We start from the raw sequence: 15,222 nt of genomic DNA, 5'->3' as shown, positions 1-15,222 counted from the left end.
CAGAAATGGTATGGACCTAACAGAAGCAGAAGATATTAAGAAGAGGTGGCAAGAATACACGGAAGAATTATACAAAAAAGATCTTCATGACCCAGATAATCATGATGGTGTGATCTCCAACCTAGGGCCAGACATCCTGGAATGCGAAATCAAGTGGGCCTTAGGAAGCATCACTATGAACAAAGCTAGTGAAGGTGATGGAGTTCCAGTTGAGCTATTTCAAATCCTAAAAGATGATGCTGTGAAAATGCTGTACTCAATATGCCAGCAAATTTTGAAAACTCAGCAGTGGCTGCAGGACTGGAAAAGTTCAGTTTTACTCCAATCCCAAAGACAGGCAATGCCAAAGAATGCTCAAACTACTGCACAATTGCGCTCATCTCACACACTAGTAAAGTAATACTCAAAATTCTCCAAGCCAGGCTTCAACAGTACATGCGTGAACCATGGACTTCCAGATGTTCAATCTGGATTTAGAAAAGGCAGAGGAACCAGAGATTAAATTGCCAACATCCTTTGGATCATTAAAAAAGCAAGAGAGTTCCAGAAAAAACATCCATTTCTGCTTTACTGACTATGCCAAAGCCTTTGACTGTGTAGATCACAATAAACTGTGAAAAATTCTGAAAGGGATTGGATACCAGACCACCTGATCTGCCTCTTGAGAAATTTGTATGCAGGTCAAGAAGCAACAGTTAGAACTGGACATGGAACAACAGACTGGTTCCAAATCGGGAAAGGACATCAAGGCTGTATATTGTCACCTTGCATATTTAACATATGAAGAGTACATCATGAGAAACACTGGGCTGGATGAAGCACAAGCTGGAATCAAGATTTCGGGAGAAATATCAGTAACCTCAGATATGCAGAGGACACCACCCTTATGACAGAAAGCGAAGAAGAACTAAAGAGCCTCTTGTTGACAGTGAAAGAGGAGAGTGAAAAAGTTGGCTTAAAACTTAACATTCAGAAAACTAAGATCATGGCATCCGATCTCATCACTTCATAGCAAATTGATGTGGAAGTAGTGGAAATGGTGACAGACTTTATTTTTTGGGGCTCCAAAATCACTGCAGATGGTGACTGCAGCCATGAAATTAAAAGATGTTTGCTCCTTGGAAGAAAAGTTATGACCAACTTAGACAGCATATTAAAAAGCAGAGACATTACTTTGCCAACAAAGTTCCATCTAGTCAAAGCTATGGTTTTTCTAATAGTCATGCGTGGATATGAGTTGGACCATAAAGAAAGCTGAGCACCAAATAATTCATGCTTTTGAACTGTGGTGTTGAAGACTCTTGAGAGTCCCTTGGAGTGCAAGGAGATCAAACCAGTCAATCCTAAAGGAAATCAGTCCTGAATATTCACTGGAAGGACTGATGCTAAAGCTGAAGCTCTAATACTCTGGCTACCAGATGCAAAGAATGGACAAATGGGAAAGACCCTGATGCTGGGAAAGACTGAAGGCAGGAGAAGAAGGTGATGACAGAGGATGAGATGGCTGGCTGGATGGCATCACCGACTCAATGGAGATGAGTTTGAGCAAGTTCTGGGAGTTGGTGATGGACAGGAAAGCCTGGCATGCTGCAGTCCATGTGATCGCAAAGAGTTCAATAGGACTGAGTGACTGAATTGAACTGAACTGTAAAGTATGTGAAGGTAAGATGCTTCAAAGTGACAGATAAGACAAAAATAATGTGAAGCGACAGATTCTGAATACAAGTATACATGAATGTGTGTGACTGTGTGCTAAGAAAAATTAGTTCCAAGAAATCTTAAGTGATGAGATTAATTTTAACTCTGCAAAGTTTTGATGGTTGGGTGTGAGTTTTCAAGGATGGAAATCAAAGATATGTTCTTGACATAGATAACAAGGAAGCAGAGGTTGAATGATATAATACAATTTGTTGGAAGACTACTGAGCCTTAAATGTGAAGCTGGGTGCTATAGGAAATAAAGTAAGAGAAGGAGGGGGGGCTAGGACATGAATATCTTGAATTCCATGGAAGAGATTAGGAATTTGGATTTTATTTCCAGAGCATCAGAAGCTAGGCATTTCCAAATATTTTATGAATAACTAAATAAATAATTCTTCATCTCCTCTAATTTAACTCCAGCAAGATTCCTTTCCTTCTTTAGTGTCTTATTTAGTACCATTGACTCCCTTTCTGCACTCTACAATACTCAAGTTTTATCCCAATCTATTAATGAAAGCTTCCCACACATTTATACTGATTTTTCCAACACATTCAATTCAACCAAGACAGATTGAGCATCTTTCTTAACCAGCCACTGTGCTTAGCTAGTGAGAGAAATACAACATAAACTGTTTCTCTCTCAGTTTCCTGCCATATTTTATAATAACAAAAATGCTCTTTGAAAGGCAGTATACTTTTGTTTATCATTCCTTCATGCTCAGTAACAATCCAGATTATTTCTCTAATGACTCTCAGAACATTCTCCAACTGTCACCAATGACTTCCTAAATACCAAGTCCAAAAGTTTATTTGCATTTTCCTCTCCCTTATTTCACATTTTCTCAGTGTTGACTATCTCCTCTTTGAAACTGTCTCCTTTATTAGCTTCAACGATAGTGATTCTATAATATTTTCTTCCCTGGTGATCAAACAATATTTTTGTTCCCTGTCTTGTAATTGTGCTGTTCTTTAAGACTGTCTTTAAAACTTTTTTGGCCTTCAAAAGCACTGCAGATGGTGACCGCAGCCACGAAATTAAAAGACACTTGCTCCTTGGAAGCAAAGCTATGGCCAACCTAGACAACATATTAAAAAGCAGAGACATTACCAACAAAGGTCCATCTAGTTAAAGCTATGGTTTTTACAGTAGTCATGTATGGATTGTGAGGGTTGGACTATAAAGAAAGCTGAGCACCAAAAAACTGATGCTTTTGAACTGTGGTATTGGAGAAGACTCTTGAGAGTCCCTTGGACTGCAAGGATATCCAGCCAGTCCATCCTAAAGGAAATCAGTCCTGAATATTCATTGGAAGGACTGATGCTGAAGCTGAAGCTCCAATACTTTGGCCACCTCATGCGAAGAACTGACTCATTTGAAAAGACCCTGATGCTGGCAAAGATTGAAGGCAGGAGGAGAAGGGGATGACAGAGGATGAGACGGTTGGATGGCATCACCAATGCAATGGACATGAGTTTGAGTAGGCTCTGGGAGTTGGTGATGGACAGGGAGGCCTGGTGTGCTGCAGTCCATGGGGTCACAGAGTCAGCCATGACAACTGAACTAAACTGAAGACTGTCATTTTCTTCCAACAAGCTCCTCTTATTTTTTGCTCTCCATATATTCTTCTTGTGATATAACAGTTATTCCCATGGCTTTAAATAGCACTTATATCCTGATGACTCACAAACCTGAGATCTAATTATGGTCTCTTGGCTGGTGCACTGGGATGACCCAGAGGGATGGTACAGGGACGGAGGAGGGAGGAGGGCTCAGGATAGGGAACACATGTATACCTGTGGCGGATTCATGTTGATATATGGCAAAACCAATACAATATTGTAAAGTTAAAAAATAAAATAAAATATTAAAAAATAAATAAACATAAAATAAAAAGACAAAAAAAATTAATAGAATCTTTGAAGATGTAAGAAGATTTTTAGGCTTCAACTAGGTCATGGAAGTAGAATGAGTAAATCAAATTGATGATTTAGGAAAAGAACTGGCAGTAGTTTGGAGAACAAATCAAAGCTCTCTGCTTAGGGCCAGTGAATAAAATGTGAATAAACTATTTTATCTATACCTGAGGGATAGCTCCACCCATATATTCTCAGACAGCTCAGTCAGTAAGAATCAAGAAGATCCTACCCCCTCTCCCACTCCAAACCTGGCTCCCTCTTCTTTGCTTCATTTATCAGAAAATGACATCGAACTCTAGCAGATCATCTGCTCAGAACTGCCTCCTTCATGCACACACATACCATGCATACTCACCATCCACTCACTTAGCCTCAATATACAAGTCATCATTAAGTTCATATTGATTTTATTTCTGAAATGTCAAAAACTGGAGCCTTAAGAGGATTTCATATGGAGGCTTAGTAATAGCAGTATGGTTGGTCGTGGAACCTTGCAGTTGTATTTCATTGCAATCTTCTTAAATCAAAAACACGAAACTGTTTGTAAAGAATAAAGGAGGACTAATGAATATGGTTAGGAGGAAGCACAAAAATTCCCTCAAACGAACGTTTTGTGTAGCCACCACTGTTCAACCCATCCTCTGAGTCCCTGCACAGCCTTCATTTTCTCTTATGGGAAATAAGCTACAGTCTCTCTATTAATTTTCTTGTCCACTTCCATCACAGTGATGCACTTTCTCCATTGCACTTCCATGAGCTGCAGTTTGTGGTGATGGCTTTACTGCTGAATTAGACTATATAGTATTATCAGTATTGTCCAAGTCATTGCCAACAGCATGTCTATTGTGTGACCGTCCTGGGTTTAGATCCCTGTTCAAACACCAACTAGTTTTGAGATCTTGTATAGTGATAATGACAAAAATATAACAACAGCTACTGCTCTATGAACAGTACTTTGCCAAGTACTCTTTAAGCATTTTATCTTTTCATCTTTACTATAACACCATGTTGCAGTATTATATTCACTTTTCTGATGAAGAAATTGAGTATGAAAGAAGTTATGAAACATATACAGGATCATGTACAACTAGTGAACATCAGAGTAGGGATTCTAAACCTATTTTTAATTTCAATGCTCAAGCTCTCAAAAACTCTTCTCACTGAAACCTACAAGTAATGTAAAATTTCTTTCATTTGGTTTCCTTCTCTGTGAGATTGAACACACACTGTGTCTAGTACAGTACCTGGCATGCATTAGATGTTCAAAATTTGTATTTTTCATTTTTAGTAAGAATCACTGGGCTTTTCAGCCCCTGAAAACCTCTTTAGTTTCCTTGGGCACCAAACCACTAACTAGGATAAATGTATTAGCAGCTGATTAAGTCATTTCACTAATGAACAACAGGATATCCCACCCACACCTGGCAGAACAAAACACTCCTTTTCTAGAGATTTCCTGACAATAAACAATTATGTAAATTCTACCCTCCATCTCAGCCCACCATCCCATTATCTAGGCTAATTCTGCTCTGGGTGAGGAGACTCTCATCTGTGGGTAGGAAAGTTCGGCTCGCTTAGAGTTGAGCTTTTTCAAAACAATGTTATTTACAGGGCCCATACAGCAGTTTTCCTGTCCCTCTCGGGCTGACTCACAATGCCGGGAAGGCTTTAGATCCAGCTGAGGGGGTGCTTATGAGAAGACTTATTGGCAGACTGGCTGGAGACAGTCTCAGAACTGAGCGGCCAATTCCCTGTGGTGTTGTCACTCACTATGTCTCTAGAGGATGCTGGTTCCCAGGAGACTTCTTTTGCCTCATATAGTATTTTTATACCTTCCATTATGCAATTGCATTTTGTGGCTATGTGCTTTATAGGCTGATGTAATTTTTTGTACTGTGCCCTTTTATTGAAGGATTTCGCATATGAACAGTTTGGAGATATAAGTCACATACCATAAATTCCACCATTTATAGTGTACAATTTAAAAAGTTCTAGTAAATTTGGACATGACTGAAGTGACTTAGCAGCAGCAGCAGCAGCAATAAATTCACAGAGTTGTGCAACAACCATCATCACAGTCTAATTTTAGAAAATATTCATCACTCCCAAAAGAAACTCCATACTCATTTGCAGTCACTCTAAAGAGGACTTTTTTAAAATGAAATTTTATACCCAACTGCTAAAATGCACCAGCTATTGTGAGTGTAAGTCATACTCTACCCCATAGTATCTGTCATTAAGTGCAGTCTTGTTTTATTAAACTACCCACTGGTAGCCTCTCTCTTACAAAAAATGTTATCCATCTGTACATATTCAGTAATAAAAGTGTCCTAAATTCCGAACATCAAGCTAAGTGTTAGAGATTTAAAAAAAGAATATAACAATAATTCTTACTGTTCAGGTTCTCCTAGTTTAGTATAGAAAACAGGTTGATAATTTCTGATACTGATAACCAATGATAAGATTACTACAGAGCCTGAACCAAGTGTTGGTGAATATAGTAAATAAAAATCTTAGTCCATCATTGAGGTAGGCAGAAAAAAAGTTGTTTTTTTTTTTACTTTTGCATAACTCAACCTATTTTCTGTTTTAAAGTCCCATCCCGCTAGGTGGAAGAAAACGAATCACAGTAATTTGGGGTTCTGCCTACTTGTGTTCAAATGTGGAGGATCTTATATTGCACGTCTGAGTACGTCTGATGTGAGGTGAATATTATCTTCCTTAGTCTTTGGTAATTAGTACCCACAGATTTCTTTGGGAGGTCCATCTTCTCTACTTACGGTACCTTTATATCCTTAAATATTGCCACCATTTCTGGACTACTCTTAGAGTCATCTGTGATTTCTCTCTTACACTCTGTATACAGACGACTGGAAAATCATGCCAATATGTTTGAAAACACAACCAGAATTTAATCACTCTTAATCACCTCCCAAAATGCCTCCCTTATCCAAAACACAATTATCTCTCACTTGGATATTTTCAGAAATTTCCTGTTTTCCCTGCTTCCATCCCTACCACCAACTCTGTTTCACCACAGAAAATGTCTTGGCCTGAAATATTTTGTGTTTTATAATGTAACAAAACAATGATAGAAATATTTGATTATGTATTCTGTGCCAAAGTTATTATGCCAAATGTTTATGGTAGGCAAAATAATGGCCCCCAGAGATGACCTGGATAATAATATGTTATTATCCTGGAACCTGTAAGTATGTTAGCTTTACAGGACAGAAGGGATTTTGAAGATGTGATTGAAGTTGAAGTCCTGGAGATGGGAGATTACCTTGTATAATCTGGGTAGGCCCAATCTAATCATATGAGTCCTGAAAAGTGGAGAACCAGAGAGATGGCAGTATGAGGAGGACTTGACCACTGTTACTGGCTTTGAAGGTGGCAAGGAAAGTAGGCAGCTAAGGAAAGTGGGCAGCCTCTAGAAGGAGAAAAGGCAGCATATTGATCCTTCCCTAGACCCTCTTAGACTCTCTAGGAAAGAACATAGCATAGCCCTGCTGATGCCTTGGTTTTAGCTCAGTGAGACTCTTGACAACTATAAGATAAATTTGGAAGAAGAATCTAGTAGTCCTTTGATATACGCTGTTGCCAAGATTTAAGTAACTTACTTCAGTCTCTCAGTTAATAAGTGGCACAACCACTATTCAAAGCATGGCCGATTGGAGAGTTTTCATGTTTAAAACTCATTCCCTAGGGAATTTCACATGACCATCCATTTACCACTGATTCCAATTCAAGATGTTCTAAACCCATAGCACACATTCATGCCTGTATACCAGATTGGATATTAACATATTGTCACTGTGTATGTTTATATTTTGCATATGAAATTTTGTTCTGTTGTGTGTCCTCACAATGAACTGAAGACGTGTGAAAACATTTCCTCTACCAGGCTGGGCAAATTCTAGGGCATTGAATGCTGCCGGAGATCTCAAAAACTACTTGACAATACCAGAATTATTTTTCCTCTAGACACAAATGTTACTTTTCTCTCAAAACAGTAGAGTTACTACAGTAGCATTGTGTGCCTTCTGTGAGAGAGCTTGGTGTGTACACAGGGATCTGGTGATACACTGATCCACACATGGGTGCACAGACTTTCAATATATGGCCCTTCTCACTGCTCTTCTCTCACACTAGCCTAGGAGAAGAGCAGCTGGTATATCAATCCAACCTTCTGAAAAACCTGAGCAAAATATCCCTCAATAAAATTAGTTGCAACAGGCATATGCAGTTCTCAAAATATCAATATCAATAACATTGAATCTGGGAAACATACCACAGTCTGTGATGTCATTCAACTCCATGTTAATATGTGCCAGACTTGTTAATCCAAACAGAAAGAATAGAACTAAAAACAAACAAAAACAATTGTAGCATAGGGAGTGGCAATAAATATTACTTATTGAGTATCAACATTTTATTACAGTAAACAGTAAAAACTCTTTCCTAACAAATCAGCAAAACTTTTTAAACATACTTCACAGTGTTGTATCCCAGTCTCTGTTATAGGGAATAGTGCTAAGCACTATTTTGGCTTCCCTGGTGGCTCAGTGGTTAAGAACCCGCCTGCTAATGCAAAAGACACAGGTTCAATCTCTGAGTCAGAAAGATCCCTGGAGAAGAAAATGGCAACCTGGGAAGTATTCTTGCCTGGGAAATCCCATGGACAGAGGAGCCTGACAGGCCAGGATCCACGGGATCACAAAAAGTCAGATACAACTTAGCAACTACACAGCAATGACAACAATAAGCACTATTTTACAATATTTTTATAAACTTCATGAATGGAATAAGAAATGGCAACTCACTCCAGTATTCCTGCCTGGGAAATTCCATGGACAGAGGAGCCTGGCAGGGTACAGTCCATGGGGTCACAGAGAGTTGGACATGACTGAGCACACACACATAAACTTTATGGAAGTGAATCTTCCAATATATCAATGCTTTAAAATGCCCATAATATTTCATTTCTAGAAATTCATTTAAAGGAAAAATATTAGAGATGCCAGCCACATTTCAAGTAGGGGAACATTTATTGCAGCATTATTCACAGAAGTGAATGTAGACAATTCTCAATGGTGTAGAAATAAAACATTTATATTGAGTCATAGGGTGTTATAGAACCTTTAAAATTCATGTATATAGCAGCTGATGTGGATGGTCATCCTGAATCAGGAAATGGGAAAGCAGGAATCAGGGCTGAGGGTTTTATAGGGCAGTGTTATTGGAGAAGGAAATGGCAACCCACTCCAGTATTCTTGCCTGGAGAATCCCAGGGACGGAGGAGCCTGGTGGGCTGCCGTCTATGTGGTCGCACAGAGTCGGACACGACTGAAGCGACTTAGCAGCAGCAGCAAACAGTATAGGTTCTGAAAGACACAAAGTCTGAGACAGAAGCAAGAGGCCAGAGGCAAATCAGGCAATCTAATGTGTCAAAATTGTAGAAATAAACTTAAAAGTAAGGAAACAGTAGTAACTGCAGCAAAACCTGGTTGCTGCATCAATGAATGTTGTATTTGGGTCACTATTCACGAAAACTATTAAGGTCCTACAATGTGTACCGGCCCTGTGTGATCTAGTGAAAGTCTAATTTCTCCTCTTCTCTTTGATTCAGTCTTGTCAAATTAACAGCAGTTTATCCTTCCTTGCTGACTTGGCCAACATTAACCATTTGATTTTAGTGGACAAAGAAATGTGTTATTGTTGTTTGGTCGCAAAGTAATGTCCAACTCTTTTGTGACCCCATGGACGATAGTCTGTCAGGCTCCTCTATCCATGGGATTTCCCAGGCAAGAATACTGGAGCAAGTTTCCATTTCCTTCTCCAAGGGATTTTCCCAACCCAGGCATTGAACCCCGTGTCTCCTGCACTGCAGGCAGATTCTTTACTGCTGAGCCATGAGGGATGCCCATGAAGAAATGTAGCTCTTCCTGTTTTCTCTGTATTAACTTCTTCCAGCTATTCTTATTCTTCCTATTTATTTCATTCCTCTCTGCTTCCAGCATGTCTTATGTGCTTCCATTAAAATTCTTTATTCATTCATCTTTTCAAAAACATTGTATGCACAATATATGCTATTGAAAAAGATCTGAGGGTGTAACATTGCCCAAATGCACAGACTCTAGTGGAGGATATAATTACATGGGGAATTATAATGTCATATGATAATTACACAAAAAGGGGAATTAATAGAGATCTACAGTGAGATGGGATGGGTTCTGGGACCTGCAACCCTTTGCTTCAGTGTTTGCAATTGGACAAATATCTCCTGTAGCAACAAAATGCAAATAAACAATAAGGGGTTAAAAATAACTGCATGCATGTACAGTTGTGGCAAATTATGAACAAGATGCAAAAAGACCAAAAACTTCAGCTGCCACTTCTGAAGTGTCAAGAGCAAAAGCAGGGCACTGTGCATGATCCTTGCACACAGCTCCACCAAGAGGTGGGCTGAGCACCCATGCCAGCCTTCTGGCCTGACCCCTGGACTTTCCTCTAGCCTCATCCCATTTAAGGGGCCAGATCATTCCTCCTTAGGGAGTGAGCAATGAAACGTGTTACTTGTTTTCTGTCCCTTGTTCTGCAGTGTAAGTCCCAATAAACCCTTCCCTGAATTTCTCATCTGGCCTCTTATCAGTTTCTATTGATTAAACAGTGCGAGAATTCTGACTAGTAACAATAGTATTGGCATCCCTGGAAGCTTGTTAGAAAGGCAGAATAAAGTGTGGAGAAAAGGGAACTCTTTTGCACTGTGGGTGGGGATGTAAATTGATATAGTCACTAAGGAGAACAGTATGGGACTTACTTAAAAACCTAAAAATAGACAACCATGTGACCCAGCAATCCCACTACTGGGCATATGTCCAGAGAAAACTATAATTCAAAAAGACACAGGCACCCCTGTGTTCACTGCAGCTCCATTTATGAAAGTCAGGATTTGGAAACAACCTAAATGTCCATCAAAAGGAGAATGGTTAAAGAAGATATGGCACATACATACAATGGAATATTACTCAGCCATAGGAAGGAATGAAATTGGGTCCTTTGTAGAAATATGGATGGACTTAGAGACTGTCACACAGAGTGAAGTAAGTCAGAGAGAGAAAAACAAATATTCTATATTAACTCATATATGTGGAATCTGAAAAAAATCGGTGTAGGTGATCTTATTGACAAAACAGGAATAGAGAAACAGAGGTAGAGAACAAACATCTGGACACCAAAGAGGAAAGGAGGGGATGGGATGAACTGGAAGATTAGGATTGATACTATATATTAAATAGATAATTAATGAGAACCCACTGTATAGCACGGGGAACTCTATACAATGCTCTATCATGACTTAATGAAGGAAATTTTTAAAAAGATGGGATATATGTATATGCATGATGGATTTACTTTGCTGTGCTGTAGAAACTAACACAGAGTTTTGCCAAGAGAACACACTGGTCATAGCAAACACCCTCTTCCAACAGCACAAGAGAAGACTCTACACATGGACATCACCAGATGGCCAATACCAAAATCAGATTGATTATATTCTATGCAGCCAAAGATGGAGAAGCTCTATACAGTCAGCTAAAACATGACTGGGAGCTGATTGTAGCTCAGATCATGAACTCCTTCTTGCCAAATTCAGACTTAAATTGAAGAAAGTAGGGAAAACCACTAGATCATTTAGGTATGACCTAAATCAAATCCCTTACAGTTATACAGTGGAAGTGACAAACAGATTCAAGGGATTAGATCTGATGGACAGAGTGCCTGCAGGATGGAGGTTTGTGACATTTTATAGGAGGCAGTGATCAAGACCATCCCCAAAAAGAAGAAATGCAAAAAGGCAAAATGGTAGTCTGAGGAGGCCTTATAAATAGCTGAGAAAAGAAGAGAAGCAAAAAGCAAAAGAGAAAAGGAAAGATACACCCATTTGAATGCAGAGTTCCGAAGAACAGCAAGGAGAGATAAGAAAGCCTTCCTCAGTGACCAATGGAAAAAAATAGAGGAAAACAATAGAATGGGAAAGACTAGAGATCTCTTTAAGAAAATTAGAGATACCAAGGAAACATTTCATGCAAAGATGGGCACAATAAAGGACAGAAATGGTAAGGACCTAACAGAAGTAGAAGATATTACAAAGAGGTTTCAAGAATACACAGAAGAGCTGTACAAAAAAGATTTTCATGGTCCAGATAACCACAATGATGTGATCACTCACCTAGAGCCAGACAAAGCTGGAATCAAGATTGCCAGGAGAAATATCAATAACCTCAGATATGCAGATGACACCACCCTTATGGCAGAAAGTGAAGAACTAAAGAGCCTCTTGATGAAAATGAAAGAAGAGAGTGAAAAAGTTGGCTTAAAACTCAACATTCAGAAAATGAAGATAGTGGCATCCAGTGCCATCACCTCATTGCAAATAGATGGGGAAACAATGGAAACAGTGAGAGACGTTATTTTCTTGGGCTCCAAAATCACTGCAGATTGTGACTGCAGCCATGAAATTAAAAGACACTTGCTCCTTGGAAGAAAAGCTATGACCAACCTAGACAGTATATTATAAAGCAGAGACATTACTTTGTCAACAAAGGTCCATCTAGTCAAGCTATGGTTTTTCCAGTAGTCATGTATGGAGTGAGAGTTGGACCATAAAGAAAGCTGAGCACTAAAGAATTGATGCTTTTGAACCGTGATGTTGGAGAAGACTCTTGAGAATCCCTTGGACTGCAAGGAGATCCAACCAGTCCCTCCTAAAGGAAATCAGTCCTGAATATTCATTGAAAGGACTGATGCTGAAGCTGAAGCTCCAATACTTTGGCCACCTCATGCAAAGACCTGAATCATTGCAAAAGACCCGACTCATTGGAAAAGACCCTGATGCTGGGAAAGATTGAAGGCGGGAAGAGAAAGGGATGACAGAGGATCAGATGGTTGGATGGCATCACCGCCTTGATGGACATGAGTTTGAGTAAGCTCTGGGAGTTGGTAATAGACAGGCAAGCCTAGCGTCCTGCAGTCCATGGGGTTGCAAAGAGTCGGACATGACTGAGCGACTGAAATGAACTGAGAAATTAACACAACATTGTAAAGCAACTATACTCCAATAAAAAAAAAATTCTAAAAATAGAAGAAATGCAGAATATCAGATGTACTGAATAAAATATATGCCTTTTTGTAAGATGCCTAAGAAACTCATTGGCATGCACATTTGAGAAGCACTGATGTAGATCATATAGGTATTGGAACAACCTAGCCCCATACAATCAAGGGGGGCTAACAAAATATAATTGCTAAAATGAGATTTTAGGAAATGAGGATTTTCCCATGGGGAGTTAGGCATGAAGGCAGGAGATTAGAGGGTAGAAGGAGATCATAGAAGGTTAAAGAAATGCTGCAGACACAGGCCACAGCTGTGGTGTGTTTTATCCTATCGGCGGATTGAGCACAATATTAGGAAATCGTGAAGCAGGAGAACTAAAATACAAATTGCAAACAAAACAAAATCAAAACAAAATTTTTAAAAGACTCACAATACTCCACTGTCATTAATTTATCCTTAAGTCTGAAATCAGAACATCTAGGAGAAAGAAGCTATTTTAATACAAACATAAATTTTATGTCAATACAAAATAAAATCTCTTTTATGCTAGCATTTGAGAAAGAATTTTGGAATAAATAAACACTTTAATATTACCTTGGAGAACAGAATGAGACAAGGCTCAGAGGAGGGAAAAAAAGCATGTCATTTTTAGGAACTTGAAGATGTGTTCAGGAGGGCTGAAGCAGAAAGAGTAGAAAGACAGCATTTCAGGATACAGCTCTAGCTGGGTAGGTGTGTGCAGAGAAAGTATTTGAACTGGTCAAATCCTGGGACAGGTCAATTAGACAAGACACTCTCTGAAGAAACACTGATCATCTTCCCCTCTGTCTGTGTACCCACTGCTTATTATTCCTGGGCTGATGAATAATTTAAAGCCCTTGGCCTTGTGCTGAGAAAGCCTGAGGTTCTGCTGTGGAGCCTCTCTTGCAGCCCTGCTCACGGACTAGCACCATTCTAATTGGAATCCTTAGCATAGCCGGCAGGATTTTCATATTTCTATCCCTATAGCAGCCTGGGCATCTCTGTTTGCTTTTATATCTTGAAAACTTATTTGAATTGTGCATTTTTTCCCACTGAGTTTCACATATTTCCTAGCAAACTTATCCAGGTCTTCAAAAAAAGTCTCCCACATCTGCTGAAGTGCTTTCTGGGGGAAGACAATGCTTCTATTAATGCAGAAGATATCCAAAAATGGCAGCATATCTTATGAGGTTCTTGATGAACTCCTGGAAACAAACATGTCTTTTCAGACTTTCCTGGGTGTCTCACTAAACCCAGGGCTGGCAAGGAGCAAGTGGGGACGCTGGAAAAAGACGCAAGGAACTGTAGGTTTATTCTCTGCTGGTTGGAAGGCAACAGCAGCAGCCATGCTGTACCCTCCTATGGTTGACCCAGTGGACACAGCTATGCAACTCAACTACAAGAGCTTTTCAGGTTGTGCTGATATAGGTCATTGCATATGTGCAGTGCTATAAATGACCTCGGTTGCTACATAACCATGTATTTACTAAAGGTGGAGGGAGAGTGAGAGGCCATGGAGCAAGAGAGACTGACCACTGCAATCTCGACAAATTGCTTTTTCCTTACACTGGGGATCTATAATCTTGCAACAGAAGGGGGAAAAAAATTAAATAGGATAAGTAAGGTCTCTGCTCTGCAATAATTCTAGTGGTATAGTTACCTCATCCTCTTCTTCCATATAGCAGACCTTTGTAGTCTTCTCCGCCAAGAAGCAAGATTAATTATTGGACTTGACACTCACCAACCTTCTCAGTTTACCACAAATTGTCAAAGACTGTATCAAGCGGACAAAGACTGAAGGCTGCTTATGTGTCTCCACAGTTTTGATGGAGACTGTCTGTTAAACATGGTTAATATCTCCATCACGGGGATGAATACACTAGTGTCAGTTTCAGGCCAGTCATCAGAATAGCCTATTGCTTCTGTAAGCTGGCAAGGGACACACCAGGGACACAAAGCTTTATCATCTTTAGCTGTTCCCTTCAAAAAAAGAACAGGCTTTACTCTTTAGAGTTTTAGGTTCACAGCAAATTGAGGGGGAGGTGCAGAGATTTCCCATCTATTTCTTGCTGCTACACATGTGTATGCTCTCCATCGATTAACAACAGTGACCCCTGCCCCACACAGCAGAGTGTTTCATTGTTTGCAACTGATAAACCTACATTAATGAATACATCATTATCACCCAAAGTCTGTAGTTTACATTAGGGTTTACGCTTGGTGCTGTGTAGTCTGTGGTTATGGACAAATTATAATGACATGTATCCAATATTATAGTATCATACAGAGTATTATCACTGTCCTAAAAGCCTTCAATGTTCCACGTATGAATTCCCCCCTCCCCCCAAATTCTGTTTATCACTGATCTTTTTATTATCTCCAATAGTTTGCCTTTTCCAGAAAGTCATATATAGTCATTATGATGGACTCTAATAGGTTTCCTTCACGTTTTTTTATGACTTAGCA

At 39.5% G+C, this 15,222-nt stretch overlaps 1 protein-coding gene across 2 annotated transcripts in view; it reads right to left on the bottom strand.

Moving 5' to 3' along the window:
• Positions 1–5,376, bottom strand: part of LOC104989994 (olfactory receptor 51E2) — an 18,242-nt gene extending 12,866 nt beyond the window's left edge. The window contains exons 1-2 of one of the 2 annotated variants that reach the window (XR_825452.1): positions 5,227–5,376; positions 4,021–4,154 (exon numbers count right to left, since the gene is read on the bottom strand). The gene's annotated coding sequence lies outside the window, so the exon portion shown is untranslated. Of the gene's footprint in view, positions 1–4,020; positions 4,155–5,226 lie in introns of those variants that run through there. The other variant, XM_010841876.1, reaches the window with a different exon arrangement.
• Positions 5,377–15,222: the final 9,846 nt, after the last annotated feature.

This window comes from Bison bison, unplaced genomic scaffold, assembly GCF_000754665.1.
Source record: "Bison bison bison isolate TAMUID 2011002044 unplaced genomic scaffold, Bison_UMD1.0 scf7180017847111, whole genome shotgun sequence".
Taxonomy (NCBI): Eukaryota; Metazoa; Chordata; class Mammalia; order Artiodactyla; family Bovidae; genus Bison; species Bison bison.
The sequence above is the reverse complement of the archived record's forward strand: the minus strand, read 5'-3'. Positions and strand labels throughout refer to the sequence as shown.